Source organism: Polypterus senegalus, chromosome 2 (assembly GCF_016835505.1).
Source record: "Polypterus senegalus isolate Bchr_013 chromosome 2, ASM1683550v1, whole genome shotgun sequence".
In the NCBI taxonomy this organism is placed as follows: domain Eukaryota; kingdom Metazoa; phylum Chordata; class Cladistia; order Polypteriformes; family Polypteridae; genus Polypterus; species Polypterus senegalus.
This window is the reverse complement of record NC_053155.1, coordinates 6,376,564-6,389,096: the sequence shown is the minus strand read 5'-3', so window position 1 is coordinate 6,389,096 and position 12,533 is coordinate 6,376,564. Positions and strand designations below refer to the sequence as shown.

Genomic DNA, 12,533 nt, shown 5'->3' with positions numbered 1-12,533 from the left:
TTGGATTAGACGTTATTGGATCTGGGGTTTGGGGCTCAGTGGTACCCCCTACTGGTTACATAGAACATGATAACAATTTCTTTATAACTATGCTTAATAAAGAAGATGGTGACATACAAAGCAAAAGTTAACGTCCGGGACTTGCAGATAAAAAATCCTTGTATGAATTCAGCTTTAACTGTCGAGGTTTAGAACTCCTGTGTTTTATCAGGCATTTGATGGCACACTTGTTCTAAAGCTACTACCTTAGCTTTGAGTGAGAAAATGGATTTTAGTTTATTTTTATTTACAGTCGAGATTTAAGAGATTAAATTGTTTGTGATGAATCCCCTGATTGTCTCTCACATGACAGAAGGACCAGAGACAGAATTGACAGAAATCCTCCAGCAGCACATCCTCTGATTCTACTCACCTCACCTCACCAGCTCTCACAGCTTTTATGGTTGAAGGCGATTCAACAAACGAGTCAGCTGGAAAGTCCGAAATCTGAAAAATAAGAATCAGAGTCTGATGAGACTTTAGGAATTAGAAAACAGAATTCAGCTGACCTGCTGTTTAAAAGAACAAGAAAGAAAATTATTAACAGGGAACCTGCAAAAAAGGTTTTGTAGACGTATTTGTGTATACAGTTAGGTCCATAAATATTTGGACAGAGACAACTTTTTTCTAATTTTGGTTCTGTACGTTACCACAATGAATTTTAAATGAAACAACTCAGATGCAGTTGAAGTGCAGACTTTCAGCTTTAATTCAGTGGGTTGAACAAAACGATTGCATAAAAATGTGAGGCAACTAAAGCATTGTTTTAACACAATCCCTTCATTTCAGGGGCTCAAAAGTAATTGGACAATTGACTCAAAGGCTATTTCATGGGCAGGTGTGGTGAAGTCCGTTGTTATGTCTTATCAATAAATCAGATAAAAGGCCTGGAGTTGATCTGAGGTGTGGTGTTTGCATGTGGAAGATTTTGCTGTGAACAGACAACATGCGGACAAAGGAGCTCTCCATGCAGGTGAAAGAAGCCATCCTTAAGCTGCGAAAACAGAAAAAAACATCCGAGAAATTGCTACAATATTACGAGTGGCAAAATCTACAGTTTGATACATCCTGAGAGAGAAAGCAAGCACTGGTGAACTCAGCAACGCAAAAGACCTGAACGTCCACGGAAGACAACAGTGGTGGATGATCACAGAATCATTTCCATGGTGAAGAGAAACCCCTTCACAACAGCCAACCAAGTGAACAACACTCTCCAGGGCTTGGTCGGCGTATCGATATCCAAGTCTACCATAAAGAGAAGACTGCATGACAGTAAATACAGAGGGTGCACTGCAAGGTGCCAGCCACTCATAAGCCTCAAGAATAGAAAGGCTAGATTGGAGTTTGCTGAAGAGCATCTAAAAAGGCCAGCACAGTTCTGGAAAAACATTCTTTGGACAAATGAAACCAAGATCAACCTCTACCAGAATGATGGCAAGAAAAAAGTATGGAGAAGGCGTGGAACAGCTCATCATCTGTAAAACACGGTGGAGTCAGGCAGTGTGATGGCTTGGGCGTGCATGGCTGCCAGTGGCACTGGGACACTAGTGTTTATTGATGAGGTGACACAGGACAGAAGCAGCGAATGAATGAGGTGTTCAGAGACATACTGTCTGCTCAAATCCAGCTAAATGACGTCAAATTGATTGGGCGGTGGGTGTTTCATGATACAGATGGACAATGACCCAAAACATACAGCCAAAGCAACCCAGGAGTTTATTAAAGCAAAGAAGTGGAAAATTCTTGAATGGCCAAGTCAGTCACCTGATCTTAACCCAACTGAGTGCATTTCACTTGTTGAAGGTGACAGACAGGCCCACAAACAAACAGCAAGTAAAGCAGTAAAGGCCTGGCAGAGCATTAAAAAGGAGGAAACCCAGCATCTGGTGATGTCCAGGAGTTCAAGACTTCAGGCTGGCATTACCAGCAAAGGGTTTTCAACCAAGTATTAGAAATGAACATTTTATTTCCAGTTATTTAATTTGTCCAATTACATTTGAGCCCCTGAAATGAAGGGATTGTGTTTAAAAAATGTTTTAGTTGCCTCACATTTTTATGCAATCTTTTTGTTCAGCCCACTGAATTAAAGCTGAAAGTCTGCACTTCAACTGCATCTGAGTTGTTTCATTTAAAATTCATTGTGGTAATGTACAGAACCAAAATTAGAAAAAAGTTGTCTCTGTCCAAATATTTATGGACCTAACTGTAAATGTAATTAAATGACAACTCACAGAAGCCATTGCCATCGAGCACAGGCACAGCAGAACCAGCAGGGCGGCGAATCTCATCATGGCGGTGGTGCTGACGCTCAGATGTCTGTTCAGGTCAGCAGTAGCACCTACTTATATTGCAGATCAGGCAGGCGCGGCCCAGTTTTACACAGTGGTCATGACGTCTACTGGAGTGGAAAGTCAATTTATATCAGACCTCGTTTGCAATGGAAGAAGATGATGTACAGAAAACGTCAACCAAATCACAAGCCCTGAAGTTCAGGTGTTCAGCTTTCTATAGGCTGTGCGTTCAGAAGAAAATGACAAATTCTGACATCAGACGAGTGTGTAATTATTATGAGTAAGAAACATTCTGTTGAAGAGTCACAGAGTTAACCCGAAAAGTCGACTTTCATGTCAGAGGTTATTTCATTTTCTACGCTTTGTATATTTTCTGTTGTTCATCCAATAGCTGCTGATGAGCAAACAGATCACCAGTACAAGTTAATAAAACAAGTAGAGCGGCAAAATGAAAATTCTCAGCCAAAGTCAAATTAAATAAAAAAAGAAGGCTGAACACCAAACAGCAAATCTCTTTTTAATTATTATTTACAGATTTGTTTTTGTGTCATTGATTAAAGACTAAATTAAATGAATTTCATTTAGATTCATGCTTTTTTATTAAATTGTAATCATTTTATTATTTTTTAGAAAAGAATATTTTTTTAAAAAACTGAAAATAAATAAAAAAAAGTAACAAATCATAAATGGAGTGAGCTTGTCGTGATGTCCATTCCTTGGCTGTCATTCATTTTGCTTCTTAAGTTCAACTTCATGAATGTCGCTGCTTGCTGTCCCAGTCAGTTCCTTTCCTCCCACTATGATCCCTCTCTTTCTCTTTCTCTTCCTCTTTTCTTTCCCTTCCTTTTCCATTTTCTTTTCTTTTGTAGCTCTTTGTAGATTCTCACCACACATCACGATGACTTAAACAGACCACCACAGTCCTCGGCAGTGTGACGTGTCTGTCACTCCCTGTAGAACAGGAGGTGCTGTTTGTGACTGTGGATCTCAAATGTTTTCAAACAGCGTCACACATTCAGCCACATATCTGACTTTTTACTCTTTTGACCTAAAATGGGCCTTTTCTGTTAGTTTTGGCCAAATATTTTCAGTGCCTAAAAATTTAGCACCTCCATAACTGAAATGCCAGCAGAGTTGGTCATGTAGTGTAAGACTAGGGGGGATGTGACATGTTAGATAAATCAAGAAAGAGGGCCGTGACACCATCAGGGTCCCAGCAGTGAATGCCCCTTTAAGTGTCGTTCAACAATGAATTAATGGACTGATAGTGATGGACTCCAGTTATGGTCATCAGTTTCAAATGACTTTGTTTAAACAGATCAGAGTCTTTATTTGTGCTCTTTATGTAATCAGTCATTTGTAAAGTTAGTATTCGTATTTTACTTGTGAACTTGTCACTGAGCTCTGTGTCTGCACTGAATGAAGAGCATCAGAAAGAAATAAAGAATTGAATTGACAGAAAATGAAATCCAAAGCATTACTGAGTCTACCAGTGGGCTTCAATGGTGGAGGACCTTGTGCATCAGAAGGGTTTTGGTCTGGAAGGTCATTTGTTGGTTTGTTCCTCTGAGGCTCAGGTCCTCTCATCTGCTGTTGAGTTTTCAGGCTCGCTTTCCCCTCAAACCTGATGGCTTGTTCAGAGTCAGTGCCCTAGAAGGGGGGCTATGTTACGATATGAATACTATGGCATTTTATTCTGCTCTTCCATTGTGTTTGGGTAAAACATTTCAGGCTTACATTACATTACAACTGATGGTCTTTAGGTTTAACACGGTGACTTATGAATGTTTCATGTGTTGAATTATTAGGCAATCATCTGATGCAAGAATTTGTAATTTTTGTCTGACCACACAGGCTATTTAAAGCTGGACACTTGACCTTTAGGGCTTGTGATTTGATTGCAGTTTCTTCTTTTTCTTCTTCAATGACAAAATAGATCTGATTTGAATTTGCTTTCCACTCCAGAAGATGTCATGACCACCGTGTAAAACTGGGCCACCCCACCTGATCAGATATACAGGGCGGTGTCGCTGCTGTCCTGAACAGACGTCTCGACGTCAGCACCACCACCACCATGATGATGAGACTCGCCACCTTGCTGTTTCTGCTGTGCCTGTGCTCGATGGCGATGGCTTCTGTGAGTTCTGATCTTTTGTACTGAAATTTGTCTGTAAAATCTTATTTTTTGCAGGTTTCCTGTTGGTAAATTTCTTCTCCTTACTTTTAAACAGCAGTTTGTCTGAAGTTCAATTTTCCAGTTTCTAAAGTTTCACTGTTTGTTTTTTTTTACTTTTCAGATATCTGACTCTCCGGGTGACGCTGAGGAGAAATCACTCAGAGCTGTAAAAGCTTTCAGGTGAGTAGAATCAGAGGATTTGCTGCTGGAGGATTTCTGTCAGTTCCTTCACTGATCTTTCTGTCGTGTGTGAGGCTATCAAGGGACTCATCACAATCAATGTGATCCTTTAATCTCTACTTCAAATTACACCACACTGGAAAACACTTCTTCACTTGAAGCTAAGGTAGCAGATTTGGAAGACGTGTGCCATCAAGTGTGTAACAAAGAATAGAATTTCTAAATCTCGCCTGTTAAAGCTGAATTCACTTCCATCCTGAAGAAACACATTTAATCCTTCATATAAGAAATATCTGCAGGTCCCAGACATTACTCTGCTCTGTGTTTATGTGTTGTAACTACTTACATGATGGAACCCTTTCAGTCGGGTTTCAGGGCGCAGCACAGCTGTGAAACTGCTCTGCTACGGGTAACCAATGATTTGCTTATGGCAGCAGACTCTGGACAAACCAGCATATTAATTCTGTTAGACGTCAGTGCAGCATTTGACACTCAGGTCAGACATGACATTCTACTGCCCAGAATGGAGAACATGCTGGGTATCTCTGGCACTGCCCTCCAGTGGTTCAAGTCCTATCTGACTGATAGACAGGAGATTGTTAGTCTTGGTAACAGCAGATCCAGCTCAGCGCCAGTCATACAAGGAGCTCCTCAGGGCTCTGTCCTCGGCCCTCTTCTCTTCTGTATTTATGTGCTTCCACTTAGCCATATTATTCGTAGCTATGGACTGGACTATCATTTTTATACAGATGATACTCAACTCTACTTCAATGTTAAAAGTGGAACTTCATCAGAGCTTTCTCAGCTCACAACCTGCCTCAGTGAAATTAAAACCTGGATGGAGCAGAACTCTTTAAACTTAAACTGCAACAAAACCGAACTCCTGCAAATTGGGACTAAAATGCAACTTAATAAAATGAGCTCCTTCCCAGTCCATCTTGGCGGTGATCTCATCAGACCTGCCTCTAGTGTAAAGAATCTTGCCGTCATTTTTGATTCCTTCCTCTCTTATTCCGCTCACATAAATCACATTAAGAAACTTTGTTACTTTCACCTCCGTAACATATCCTGTGTTCGCTCCTTCCTCTCCTTTCTCTAATGCTGAGAACCTTGTCCCTGCTTTTATCACATCCCACATCGATTATTGTAACTCGCTGCTGGCAGGTGCCCCTTCTAATCTTATATCACAGCCCCAGTTTATTCAAAACTCAGCTCTAAGAGTCCTGACTTGAACCAGCAGCAGTGAGCACATCACACTCATCCTGCTCCTCTTCACTGGCTCCCTGTGTCTTACAGAATCAAATATAAAATCCTACTAATAACCTACAAAGCCTTAAACAACATTGCGCCAAACTACATCAGTGACCTTCTCCATCACTATGTGCCTGTCTGCCCACTAAGGTCCTCTGATTCTGGTCATCTTGTTGTCCCCACACTAATCTCCACTCCATGGGTGACAGCAGGGCCTTCAGCTGTATAGCGAGTGCCCAGACTCTGGAATGACCTACCGAAATTAATCAGGTCAGCTGACTCCATGAATTCTTTTAAAACTCATCTGTTCAGGAAGGCCTTTAGCTCTACTTGACTTTATTACCCTTCTCTCAGTTTACCTCCATGTCAAGATGTTCATGTCACCTGTGTGTGTGTGTGTGTGTGTGGTGTGTGTGTGTGTGTGTGTGAGACCATCAGTTATGTTGTCTGTTAGGCTTTTCTCTGAATTTACTATCTTAATCTTCTTTATTTATTTATCTAGTTTAGTACAATGCTATATACTATATACCCTGACGTTCTTTCTTAAACTCTGTGAAGTGCCTTGAGCATGGGAAAGGCTCTATATAAATAAAATGTATTATTATTATTAACTTTTTCTGTGTTGTTTTTTATTTATTTGGAGATAGCAGTGGGTGCCGCTGTTTTCTATTGTCTTTTTAATAAACACGGCTGCCATTTTCTTTGTCGTTGCGCTGTGTACATAAAACACACTGACTTCTGCTCAGTTCAGCACTTGAGTTTTAAATTAAATTTATTTTAAATCTTTCATTTCTGTTTAGTGGTACATGAAGAATTTAGCGTTAGGGTTGTTCAACTTTCTTTTCTGGACTTTGAAATTTGCTTGCCGTTGTTGCACTGTGATTCATTACTCATTTATGATCCAAACCTGTCACTTTACTATTCTTTCCATTTGTCCTTTCATTTTTTCATCTTCTAGTATTTTTTCAGTGTGATTGTTTTTTATAGCCATGTTTACAATTAAATCCCATTATAGGAATCATTACAGAATTTTGTTCCTAGTCCTGCTATTATTTTCATCACAATGGTTATCATCTCTTATAAACATAATTTCCTTTGTTTCTGATGTTAACTTGCAGTAAAAACAAACCAAGCAGATTCTTTAGTTGATGCCAAAGTTCCTCTAAAATATTCAAATCTAACACTCCCTGCCGTGAATAACAGCAAACCCCTGAACTTGAGGGAATTCTGATTAAATGTTGAGGAGCTTCTTGAGATCAGCTGTCCAGCCGTGAGCATCAGATGCTTCATTGGTAGCCCTCAGTACCTTCTGTCTTGGACATGAGACCACTTTACTGCTGAGTCATGGCAGGGGTCTTACATTGCGCCAAAATATTCATGTGACATGAGTGGTAAATATTGCACTTCTTTATTAATAAATTGTGCCATCTGAACCAAGGTACTTTAATTAAATTACATTAAATGTTCTCAGATGATCAGATCGAGCGCTCCACACCATAAAGACAGCGCCTCACTTCAGATATCCCGCCACACTTTTGTTTTTGGATGCTGAGAAAATTTTTTGATGACTAACATCAGCTTTTCTGTGGTCAGCTTGACATCATCCATCCATCCATTATCCAACCCGCTATATCCTAACTACAGGGTTCTGCTGGAGCCAATCCCAGCCAACAAAGTGCACAAGGCAAGAAACAAACCCCGGGCAGGGCGCCAGTCTACCGCAGCAGCTTGACATCATAGGGTTTTTAAAGATATTTTATTAACATGAATTAGTCCTCCTTCCTCTGTGGTCATACATCATATTCATGTGTTATACTGAGAGGATCTTGTCAAAGATGTCCACTCTCCCCACTCTTGTTAGCACTCTCCCTTGAGCCTTTGTCTGTAGGTGGACATCAATATAATGAGATTTTTATATTTCTATCAAAGTCTCTCCATGACATTTCTTTCAGTGCAGATGATATTATATTACTTTTCAGTAATGCTATGGCAGACATCAAACATGTCCTAAAATGAGTTTCCTTTTCTTCTCACAAGATTAACTGGATATAAATGAATCAAAACAAGACATGAAGAAGGGTTGTGGAACCACCATGTAATGTCCAGATTAGTGTAGGACTTTAGACGATTGATCAAAAATACACATTGTGTAGATGTCTTGGCTAAACCTAAGATGACGCTGTCGGAGTCTGCATTCGTTTTGGCTTTTGAATGCCCTCTTTACATCTTTTTTTAACTCACAAAGTCTTTTCTTTAATGGTCTATGATTGTCAAGCTCTTTTAAACATAAGATTGACAATTGACAAAACATTTAATTACATTCATGCAAGTCAGAGTACCTGCCCTCCATCTTTTCTGCTAGACGTACCGGCATACTTATGCAGTAAGCCCTGTCTATTGTCCTGAAGGAAGCATCATAGAAGATGAGGAAAGTGTGGGAACCTACTTGTGGGGCTTAAATCTTACCTGCCATCTTCTCTGTTGATTGATCCTCACTAAAGTTCATCTTATGTTTTCATATCATGGCGCTCCCTGGAACATTTGTATAAATGGATCCTGTCTGTTGTTTCAAGCCACCATATTCAGCTCCTCTGTTGGTGATCGCCACATCTCTGAAGGGGTGGAGTGGATTTTCTGAACCTTTGTCATCCAACTAATTGATTCTAATGACGATAGCTCTATTAAGTGCTCGATCCCTAGCTAACAAAACATTTATTTTAAAAGATTTCTTCACCTCACAAGGATTAGATTTTTGATTTGTGATTGAAACATGGCTACCTGTCTGTGAATTAACCGTTTTCACTGAATTAGTACCCCCGGATGTCAGTGTTTTTAGTTCCCCGCTGTCTGCTGGTCAGGATTAGCGAGAATATTTAAAAGCCGTTATTACTGTCGCCAACTGAAAACAGACAGTTACTCCAGCTTTGAATTACAGTTGTTTCAAATGGACCGCTCTGTGCTGTGTTGTGTGCAGAGGTGTATCGGCCTCCAAAATTTAACAAGGATTTTATATGTGAGTTCTTTGAGTTTCTGACAGGAATTGCACCAAATTGTGACAGATTTTTAATTCTTGGGGATTTTAATGTGTGCTGCCTGAGTAAACCCCTAGTTAAAGACTTTTTAAACCTCACTGACTCTTTTAATCTTGTTCAGTCTGTGAGAGGCTCAGCACGTGATCATGGACACACATTAGTCGTTGTTTTATCGTATAGTTTACTCATCTGTAACAGTGATATCGGTGATGTTTGCTTTTCTGTTCACATGCCCGCTATAACTGAAGCTTCTTTACTTGCCAAACAATCAGCATTAGTGGTGAGACTCACTGCTCTCACATAATGAACTCCACCATTACTAGTAAATTCTCTGTGGCTTTTATGGATGCCATGTGATTCCCCACACGTCAGCTAAGCTCTAGTGGTCTTGTCACTCTGTTTAATGACACTTGTTCTAACATTTTATACTCTGTTGTTCTGTTTTAAGTCAAGCACTCAAAACCTAAACCTGAGTCATAGTTAAATGATGCCAGTCACACCCTGAGGTGGGCATGTAGGCGAGCAGAGCGCAAGTAGAAAAAGACAAGTTCAGGTGTCCTTTGATATTTTAAAGAACAGTTCATCTAATCATCAGAAAGCTGTCAAATCTGCTAGGATAAAGTACTTTTCAAATATTATTTCAAATAATTGTCATAGTTGTAGAGTTTTATTTAACATTATAAACACTATTGTGTTCCTATATGGCCTGACATGACACCAGCAGTCTGCGAGGATTTTCTCCAATTTTTTGTTCATAAAATTGCTAACAATGAGACCTCACGTGACACCCTCTGTTGATGACCCGTCTGTCCCTCCTATGTGTACAGCTGTTTGTCGTCACTTTAAGCCTGTATCTCTCCATCTATTGGTAGACGTAATCAGTCACCTTAATCCCACAACTTGTCCACTTGTATTGTTAAAGATGTTTCTGAAGTGGTCAGGCCTGGCATTATGGCCATTATAAACTGATGTCTTCAGACTGGTTCAGTCCCAGCCTTCTGTAAACATGCTGTGGTGCAGCCATTAATTAGTAAAACAAATCTGAACTTTACAGACTTGTCAAACTTCAGACCTATTTCTATGTTGACCCTTCATTCTAAAGTTCTGGAGAAGTTTGTCTTTCTACACCTGAAAACCTTCTTAAATGAAAATGGCATTTTCTAAGTATTTCAGTCTGATTTTAACACACACCACAGCACGGAGTCTGCACCTCTAAAGATTCTAAATGGTCTCTTTTTTAATAAGTGACTCTGTGGATACAGCCGTCTTATTGCTGTTAGATCTGACTGCAGCATTTGATACAGCTGACCATGACATCCTCTTCATCTGTCTTGAGCAGTCTGTGGGTACACAAGGAATGGAAGGGCTCAGGTCATTAATAATAAACTCAAATCTGACAAACAAATGAACTCCATTGTTAGACTGTTTCTATCAGCTCAGTGTATTAGCTGAGGCTTTCTTAGATTAGCTTTCCTTCTGTAGATGATTTTGAAGCACCAGTTCATGTATTGCTCTCTTCTTGGCTTGACTATTGCAACTCGTTATGCATTGAAGTTAATTGGTCATCGGTTTGCTCATCTTCAGCTCATCTCATATGCTGCTGCCAGCCGTCTAACAGGCACATGAAAACACAACCACTCCTGGCTAAACAGAATTCAGGGTTGTGCTGTCACCTTCAAGTTCTTTCCCATAATATTTTCTCAATACGTCTGGTGTTTGTTTTTCTAATCCTCCCCTTTTTTATAAAATCAATCCAAATGAATGTTGTTCCTGGCTAGAAATGCATCAATTAGTGATCTGACCTCATGTCCCCCTCTCTGTACTGGCATAGCAACACATCACTTGTCTCCCAACTGTTCTGAATATTGGTGGGATGATTTGGTGAGAGGTGTCCACTCTGACTTGTGTTAAGGGGGCTTCCAGGGTCTCTTCTCCTGATGTTGAACTGTCTCTAGTTAGCCTGATTACATCTCCTCACTTAATATCAGTTGTCATCAAATTGATAAGACCTTCTGTGTCGGAATTCTCTCAGAGCCAAAGCTCTTTAACCAGACCCAACTGTAACAAGGACACCACACACAGACAGACACATACACATGTACCCCTTAACTAACATGCTCTGTCATTGATCCTGGACACTCTCATCTATTCACCATCTCATTCACATCACACACATCTTTACTCAGCTCAGACCTGACCAATTTATATCTCAGCACATTACCCTGTGGAGAGCCTGTGTGGAGGGCCGGCTTGGAGGACGTGACGCTGCCAGTCACACACAATGAGGTCTGTTGGTTACAAAGTCCAGAAATTAACTGAAATGGCATCAAGTCCTAAACTGAGGGGTTTGGTTGTCTGCCATAACAGCTTGTAGGCAGTGTGGCGTAGCGGTCAAGACTTCAATCTCTAAGACTGTGAGTTCAGGTCCTGCTACTGACACTTTGTGACCACGAGCAAGTCACTTCACCTGCTTTCACTCCAACTGGGAAAACCAAAAGAAATGTGACCAGCTATATCTCAAATATTGTAAGTCATATAAAGTCGTCATCCAAATAATAAGGAATAATAATTATCAATATGTGCCAGCGGGGTTTGAAGAGCAAGGGATATGACATTCTCAGTGGAGCAGTCGTGACAATATGCAAACTGGAGAAGATCAGGGTCCTCATGTATAAACAGTGTGTACGCACAGAAATGTTGCTTAAGAACTTTTCCACGTTCAAATCGCGATGTATAAAACCTACACTTGGCTTAAAGCCACGCACTTTTCCACGGTACCTCATACCTTGTCATACGCAGGTTCTCTACTCGGTTTTGCAGACTGGCGGCTTCCAGCGTCAAAGTAGTGCTACTGTTCCTGTGTGGTTACACCTTATTTTCCTGACGCGGCTTTATAAATACACTGAAACTAACCGCATATTGTTTATTAGTGTAACGCATCTGATTGTAGTTAACTCGTAACAATATAATGGTCCTGGGAACAGCCATAGTATTCCAAATACCATAACTGCTTTAGCGTTGTTACTCTCACTTCTTCTTCTTCTTTCAACTGCTCCCGTTAGGAGTTGCCACAGCGGATTATCTTTTTCCATATTTCTCTCACTGCACCACTCAGAGTATTTATATGACTGTATCTGAGTGTGAATCACAGCAGTAACTGATCGGAAAGAGAATTACAGCATCAAGCTCACGCTGTCTCAGCCACGAAAAAAAACGTTTCAAAGCCTTTCCTGTACGGACCTTGCGGTTCAGAAACAGTTTCATTCCAAATACTATAAACGCACTCAATCAATTGCTCTTTGTAGAACTGTTAGGACTTATAAGTACAATCACTTCACTGTAAACTTGCATTACAGTTATAATATCGCACAACCTGAGCCACTTTATAAAGCGCGTATTTACATATGATGACGATATCATTTTTAAGATGAAATACAGCAACATATGTTTGTTAAATTATACACATAAAACTTTTTAACTTTTAAATAATCTATATTCTTCACTGGGAGTGTCGTGAAGGATAGAATAATTAAACATGTACTACGAAGATATTTCAATGTTCCT

General features: G+C 40.1%; 1 long non-coding RNA gene across 1 annotated transcript in view; it reads right to left on the bottom strand.

Moving 5' to 3' along the window:
- The window catches only part of LOC120521774, a 303,398-nt gene that overhangs the window by 61,876 nt on the left and 228,989 nt on the right, over positions 1 to 12,533 (bottom strand). The window lies entirely within an intron of this gene.